Below are 8,864 nucleotides of genomic sequence, written 5' to 3'. Positions count from 1 at the left end.
TCGAGAGAGCTAGGTTAGAATATGGACTCGAAAGAGCAAGATTAGGCTTGTATAAACAAGAGATAAGGACTCAGAGATAAGCTCTGTTTATCAACTTGCATCGCATGCATCCTATGAACATGAATGATATTATGTGGTCGCATATTTGTGTGAATGTCATGTTGTCATCGCATAAATAGAGAAAGAGGTTTATTTGTAAACCCTATAGACTTATCGCATATTTATCGCATGCGTTCTACCCTTAGAAGCCGTGGCATTCACACCGAGGATGGTTTACTATTGTATGCATGTTTCATGATCGCAAGGTATGAACGCATCCTAGGGAGTGTTAGTCGAAACCCTTCTCAACTCGTTCACCGCATATTCATCGTATTTCCCATTTACCAACTCTTTTCAAACTCTGCCGTATTCATTATTATTTCCATTAATGCAACAACCTAACACTTATTTGTTCAGCTGGTTACCGCAAGTTTTCATAAAAATCTCCAACGCAACTATTTTCACAAGTCCCTGTGTTCGACCTTGGACTTACCAGGAAACTCAGAGGAATTTACACTTGGATTCCTCTTGGGAAACTTAAGTGCACAACGCAATCCACCAACACATATCATCCATAATTTCCACTTCATAAAATTCAAGCATCAATGATCCGAGGACGAACTCAGGGACTTGTAGCTAGATGTATTCGGTAATGTGTATGCGGCGATTGAATAAAAGAATGATGGAGGGATTTCTATGCTAACACTACTCCTACTCCTAAGTAACAGACAAAGCAATGAGAATATGAATGAGAGGTAGAGACACGAAAACCGTTGACATGAAATAAATTGATGGGAAAATAGATAAAATTTGAAGATGTCTTCATCGCAACCCTTAAGAGTGACCGCAAGGGCAATCTCAGCTAACACAAGCTATACGATCATGCTACACACATTTGAGCCTAATTCTAGGACGTATGCGATGTATATGCAATAGTATCTAGAAGCTTATGCCTAAACCTCTATAACCCGATCACGTGCTCTCGCCGCATGAGCGTGATAGCCGCATATCACCACCATATCCTACTTCCTGGACGCATGCAATATCCTCTCCGTAGGGTGCATACACTTGTGATAGCAAATGGAGCTTATTCCTTAGTTCTCCATTCTTGCTTATGCGTTCCAATCCGCTCTCTCGATTCTTAGATTTAGGTTTTAGACTACTCTCTCAAGTATGCCTAAATGATAAATGATGCGCTCATAAGACAAGGTAACTGCATGAACTTGGCTGACGTAAGATTATTCCTATCTCTAGTGAACAATAGCTTACATTGCTTAATGCGACCAACCACTTACCCACCCGGGTAGTTAGTTGTTGCTGACTTTACTCATAGACAAGAGTTGTGTCTGCCTATAGACAGGCGTTGCTACAGCTTCACACTAAGTAAATAAGGTTTTCGCACACACTCACGCAACGCACACCTCTCGGTGGTTTGCTATATGTTTCATATCTCTAATCCACATGACTAAGTATGCGATACTCTAGCAATCTCACTAAGTGATGCAATGAAAGTTAAGGATGCTGAGTAAAGAAAGATGGAGATGGAATCGAAGGAAACACAGAAATGAATTGAACACATAATGTATTAATTCGTTAATCCCAAAATGTAATACAATACAATATAAGAAAAGAAGAGAAAATGAAATGACCAGCTGGAAGCAATGTCTTGCTTCCAGCAGATTTGTGCCAAGGCTGCTGGTGGTGCCATGAAAGGGCGGTGAAGCTGACTCTCTTGAGATCTAGCTCCGGTCGAAGGCTCTGATCGTCACTCGGAATGGAAGAAGGGGATGAAGAAATCTCAAGCTTTCTTCTCACGCATTTGTCTGGATCGCAGGAATAACCCTGGATAAGTTAAAATTCTGCTCAACGGCTTCTATATATAGAACTTGATCGTTGACAGCATTAATGGACTTCTTTTATTCTGACATTCGCAGCGCGTTAGTCCTTTTCTGAATCTCTACTGCTAACGACATGGTAAGTGAAATGTCAACATCATCTTTTGATTTTTCCGAGAGATGCGTTGATGCGTCCATTCCACCAACTTTGCGTTGATCTCTCTATTATGTGTTATCGTGTAGCCGCAATCATGCAGTGACCGCATTTGCTTAATACCGCAACTTCTACACGATGATCGTAATTGCTTGATGATCGTAACTCCTATGCGATGGACGCATGCGGTTGATTACCGCAACACCCATGCGTTGATCGAATGCGTCCGCCTTTGCGATGGAGAGTTTCTCTGTATGCGGTCATCTATGTGGTAGTCCGGCTTCCGCGGTTGTGTCCACTTCCTGTGTTAGCTACAAAAATAGATAATTGAACGAATAATAACGCATAATAATGGGTTAGCCGAGATTCTCAGTGCTGAACGCTGCAAGCTCATTTTCTCATGAATTTTTAACATAATTGCCGCATATTCTGTTTAACAGCCTTCATAATTCTAAATAAAAGGCCTAAGATGGCATGCATTTCCGCATGTTATCAAGATTATCCATACCAACTTCTCTCAACACACCATTTGAGAGTCTAGTTAAATTCTAAATATGAAAATAGCAAGTTTTTTAAAATACTTTTTTTTTTTTAAATAGCAACTTCCACTAAAGACCGACAGTTGAACTTTTCTTGCCATAAATATATTTCTATATCCATTGGATATAACCAATCATCAGTATGATGACCCTTCACAGATGCTCGTAATTATAGCAGGCCAATTTACCATTTTGCCCCTGTAATTACATCTTCCTCCTTAAGTACCACTGATCCCTCTAATGAACAATAAAACATAATCCTACTATGAGTGAACACCTCTCGAGCCATGAAAAAGTGTGTGGCGCCACATCGTTCAATCCCCGGGATCAGCCTTTAAGAGAGAAATTTATCTACTTACCCTTGTTTTGGGGAAGGAGTGAACTCCATCTTGTGAAGAGTTCCCAGCTCCCAAATCAGACGAATCCCGAAAGTGGTAGGTTTGAGTCGGCACTTTGGCCACTCGTACCCATGCAAATCAAAAGACCGCCCTCAATGGCAAGAGTTCCCAACTCACTCAGGATTGAGGTCATGTTACCTATGGTCTTCCTAGTGAACTGAAGTCTCAGTCATAAACGGAGTTATATGACGAGACATTAATACTTCGAGGTCAGGTCTTATACAATTTATTTGTGTAGGACGCCCTCGCTCGCATGTCCACTACACGAATGATCAGGATCAGACAATCTGTGACAAGTCATAACATTTGTAACAATACCACAAAGCGGGCCGCGTCCATAGTGTTACCAGGATAAGGTTTCCCTCCTATATCCATATACTACTGACTATTTTGGTTGTCACTTAAAACATGATCCACTTGTATGTCACTACATAAATACTTAAATTACATAAAGACAACCAAGGATATTAAGTTTATTGGTTTGTGGTAAAATAAAAAAATCTAAATGTGCAAAGTCAATAAGTGAAGTAAATATCATATATATTATACATCACAAGTATTCTTACAAAGTTATTTACAAACTACAGGACACGAGACTTAAGGGCAAAAACCCCAACATATCTATTCTAACTCTCGGAAGTATCGTTGCAATAATAAAATATGGGTACTTTATTACTTTTGCTAAAATTGGATTTAGATGCAATTTACTTATAGAATTTGTTTATGTTTCAGCATGTCAAACTCGATTATACAACTCTTAGCCTCCGACAGGTCCAATGGAGAGGGTTATTCAAATTGGAAGTCGAACATAAACACAATACTAGTAGTTGATCATTTGAGATTTGTTTTAATGGAGGAACATCCTCCTCTTCCCAATCTTAACGCAACCTAAAATGTTTGGGATATTTATGACAGATGGGTCTGGGCTAATAAAAAAGCCAAAGTCTATATTTTGACAAGCATATCTGATGTGCTTACCAAAAAGCATGAAACCATGGTCACTGCGAGAGAGATCATGGAGTCATTGCAAGGGGTGTTTGGACAATCATTCTCATTAGCACAGAACGATGTTATTAAATACATTCATAATTCACGTGTGAAGGATGGGACCTCTGTTAGAGAACATGTCCTAAACATGAAGATCCACTTCAATATAGCGGAGGCAAATGGGACTATCATAGATGAGTAGAGCCAAGTTAATATTATAATAGAATCTCTTCGGAAGAGTTTTCTAACTTTTTGTACGAATTTTGTAATGAAGAAGGTTGATTACAACATAATGACTGTTCTCAATGAACTCCAAAGTTACCAATCTTTAATGAAAAATAAAGAAGGGGAAGCAAATGTTGTTTCCCAAAGAAATTTCAGAAGGGTGATTTATCTAAAACAAAATCCTTGAACAAGCAAATTTGTCTTTGCATCTAAGAACAAGATACTCATACTTAGTGTTGCCTTTCTTCTTGCCGTAATTGCCAGTAATATTTTCATTCATTTTATTGAAGGTAATATTTGGAATTTTATTTTTCTCTTTATTGGACTTAGAGATACTTTTTAGATTTTTTTTCCTTAAAAGAAAAATGTTTTTAGTTCTTCCCTTTTTTAAAAAAAAAAAAAAAAAAAAAAAAAAAAAAAAAAATCAACTCAAAGTTCTATATAGAATGAAGTGAGTCAAGTACAACATATCTGTATATTTTTCAGCTACTGAATTAAGAAGAATTACTGTCTGATTCTCTCTTATAGGAGTTGTTATGAAAAATAACAACTCCTTACATACAACTCGTATTTAGAAAAAATACAGGTAAACTTACCTTCACATCCTAATCTTTACCTTACAGTCTACTTTAAGCATTAAGCTAAACTATCATCCTTAATTTAGAATTTAAACCAAATTTTAGTTAGACCATTTCATCATTTACTTGTTACAAGTTCTTATCTTGGTAGCTATTTTGATTTTAATATAGCTTGATGACTTATATAAATATTGAAAAAGTGACTCTTTTGCATCATCATCCAAACTTAAGAGAGTTCAATTTTGAAGCAAGAGAAAAATGGAAGGACAACAGTGGAAAAATATTGCTTTAGTTTGTGTTTTTGCGTTGTTAACTTTGAAGACTTGTCCATTGCCTCTTTCAACCAATGGAAGATGGATTGTCGACGTCACAACAGGCCAACGTGTGAAGTTAATGTGCGTTAATTGGCCAGGACACATGCAAGCTATGTTGCCAGAGGGTCTTCATCTCAGGCCGCTTGATAATATCACCGCCTTGATAGCAAAGTTGCGGTTTAATTGCGTGCGTTTGACATACTCAATTCATATGTTCACACGCCATGCCAATTTGACTGTTCAAAAATCCTTCGAGAATTTTGATCTGAAGGATGCCATGGCAGGCATAGCTCAAAACAACCCTTCTATATTGAACAAGACAGTCGTTGAGGCATATGAAGCAGTGGTTGATTCACTTGCTGCACATGGGGTCATGGTAGTTTCTGATAATCATATAAGTCAGCCAAGATGGTGCTGTAACGATGATGATGGAAATGGCTTTTTTGGAGATCGGTACTTCGATCCTCAAGAATGGATACAAGGAATCAGTTTGGCAGCACAAAGCTTGAAAAGCAAATCACAAGTATGTTTTCTTTTTAAGAAGATTCTAAATAACTATAGTTTTATGGATGATTAATGCAACATTTTTTCAATTTTCCTGTTAGTTTCTTTATGGCTTCATTTTAACTATTAAGTTTTAGCGAAATTTTATAAAACAAGAACAATTTCCCAACTAGAAAAGACACAATGTGAATATGTTTAAAAATTTATATGGAGAGAGAGTAATATAATTGTATACTTTTTATATTTTTATCATAAATTAACAATAGTGTTAATCCTAAGATATATTAAAAGTACCATTAATAACTAAATTTGAACTATAAGGGTTAAAATAGAACAAGTCTTAAATTATAGGGTCAAATAGTATTTTAACCTATAGTTTATCATGAATTTATACAATATGCTAACCATTTGCATTATAATATATATGTAAAAGGTGGTAGCAATGAGCTTGAGAAACGAACCGCGAGGACCAAACCAAAACGTGGAGATGTGGTTTCAATACATGAGCCAAGGAGCTAAGCTTATTCACCAAATTAACCCAAATGCTTTAGTAGTAGTTTCTGGACTAAGCTACGACACCGATCTGAGCTTCTTGAAGAACAGGTCGTTGGGCTTCAACTTGGACAATAAACTTGTATTTGAGGCTCACTTGTACTCCTTCACAAATAACATGGGTGATTTTTGGATGTCGAAGCCATTAAACACATTTTGTGCTAATGTCAACCAAGGATTTGAAGATCGAGTAGGGTTTCTTGTCAGAGGACAAAACCCAATGCCACTATTCGTGAGTGAATTTGGGATTGATCAAACAGGCACAAATGAGGGACAAAATCGATTTTTAAGTTGCTTTTTTACCTATCTTACCAAAAATGATTTTGATTGGGGCTTATGGGCTTTGCAAGGTAGCTACTATTATAGAGAAGGTGTAAAAAATGCTGAGGAAACCTTTGGTGTCTTAGACTCAAATTTTGCACGAGCAAAAAACTCTAAACTATTTCTTTAGAGATTTCAACTTTTGCAAACCAAACTTCAAGGTACAACTTCTTAAGTTATATGTTACTTTTCTCCACTTACAATTTTTTTGAAATATTTTCAATTTATATCTTAAGAAGAAGATTTATTTCTACCAATTTTCTATTTTCTACTTTTTTTTCCTCCTAACTAACTTAAGAATCAAAATGATTGCTCTTAACACAGATTCAAGTTCAAATCTCACAACAACATTCATAATGTACCATTCTCTTAGTGGTGGGTGTGTGCGAATGAACAAAAAATATCAACTAGGAATTAGTAGCTGTAAGACCTCTAACCGTTGAAGCCATGAAGAAGACGGTGCTCCTATTAGGTTGGCGGGATCTATATTGTGTTTGAAAGCTGTAGGAGATGGGCTCCCTCCAATTCTCTCTCAAGATTGCTCAAGCCAACAAAGTGTATGGAAATATGCTTCAAATGCCAAACTACAACTAGCCACTATGGATAAACAAGGACAAGTCTTATGCTTGCAAAGAGCTTCTCATTCCCATCAAATTGTGACTAATAAGTGCATGTGTTCAAATGATTCTCAATGCCAAGAAGATCCACAAAGCCAATGGTTTGCACTTGTTCCATCAAATTTACATCTCATTTAATTGAAGTCAACAAGTAATTATATATATGTTGAAACCTTATTTATTTCAATGCAAGCAAATTTATTATTCAAATGTACGTCTCATTTAATGGAAGTTAAGAAGTAATCATTGTATTTTCTCTTTTCTCAACATTATTTATTTGTATATATTAGTAACCCGAGATTGTTATTGATGTTGTAAAACTCGCAATTCATAATCATGGAAATATATTCTATTTATCAATAAAAGTATTATTGAAGCATTTATTCAATGAAAGTGTAATTGAAATTTCATTATGTAACAAAAATCTAATAAACGAATCCATGACTATAGTATGAATACCGTTACTTTATGTAGAGAAATAAAAGAGATCAAATTATAGTATATAACCAAAAAGGTCATAAGTATCTGGATGAGATTAGATCCTCGTCCTAAGGACACTATGGATGCGGCATACTTTGTATAATGATACAAACGACGTGATCCTAAAATCATTCATGTGGAGACGTGCGAGTAGGGGCATCCTATGCAATAGAATTTTGGATAAGACCGGACCACGAAATAGTCACTTTTTCTTTATAACAATCGTATACTGTTAAAACTGATATTTCAATTCAATGACCTAGGGTAACTCGATCTTAATCATGAGCTAACTATGAACTCCCATTTATTCAGAATTATCCTTTGATCTGCATAGGTGAGAGTAGTTAACCAACACTGCTGAACAAGCCTCACATTTTTGGGACAAGACCGGATAGATTGCTGGGAACATAATCCTGCAATATGGATTACGCTTCTACACATTTTAGGATTAGCAGATAGGTTATTTCCTTAAGTACTGATTCTTTATCTTGAACAAAGGAGCCCCACCCTCTAATGGTCGAGAGGGACATGGTTTATAAGTTAGACTATAAACCAATTATTCAATAAAGGATCAGTGGGAGCTTAAAGAGAAAGATGTATTTATTAAGGAAAAATGGTAATTTTGACCTAGCTATGAATATGACGACCTGTGAAGGATCGACTTACTGATTATGGTTAAATCAAGTGGACACAAATATATCTACAATGAGAAGAGTACAAGTGGTATGTCTCCGTAACAACCCGACCCTCTAGAACTCAAGTTGGACCGTTCCTAAACACATGCATTCATGGAACTTAAAATGACACCCTTTTATAGTGAAATAAATGCTAAAAAACTAAGGTAAATTCAAAAGATCATCATTACATTCAAATATTAAAAATAGACGATTGATAAATTGTAGAAATACAAGTTATTTATACTGTTTTATTTAGATATTGCGGCTAAAAGAAAGAAAAGTCGCGTCGATAGTATAGAAATTGGCTAAGAAATGCGTAAATTATAAAATGTTGTTAATACACCCACTAACACCGCGATGGTAGAATATAATTTTTCAATTTCTATTTTGCAGGAAATAAGTCACTGCATGCGTTTATAGCTCAAAGAAAAAATGAACAACGCATCTACGTCGCATTATTCCCATCAATCAAGAATGAAGAGATGATCAACTCAATGATGGCGCATGCGACAATCGATCAAGAGCTCTAGCGATCAATGCAATTTCAACCACATGCGGTAATAAAAAACATCATTACATGCGGCGATCGATCGAAGATGTGAAGAACAACGCATTTGCGAAAGATTCTGACAAGTGTACAGCTT

The 8,864-nt window shown here is 36.2% G+C and overlaps 1 pseudogene; it reads left to right on the top strand.

The window, feature by feature from the left end:
* Positions 1-5,013: 5,013 nt before the first annotated feature.
* Positions 5,014-7,201, top strand: LOC150031851 (glycosyl hydrolase 5 family protein pseudogene; annotated as a pseudogene).
* Positions 7,202-8,864: the final 1,663 nt, after the last annotated feature.

This window comes from Benincasa hispida, chromosome 12, assembly GCF_027475165.1.
Source record: "Benincasa hispida cultivar pf3 chromosome 12, pf3_genome.v1.1, whole genome shotgun sequence".
Lineage (NCBI taxonomy): Eukaryota > Viridiplantae > Streptophyta > Magnoliopsida > Cucurbitales > Cucurbitaceae > Benincasa > Benincasa hispida.
Note: the sequence above shows the minus strand (reverse complement) of the source record. Positions and strands in the feature narration are given on the sequence as shown.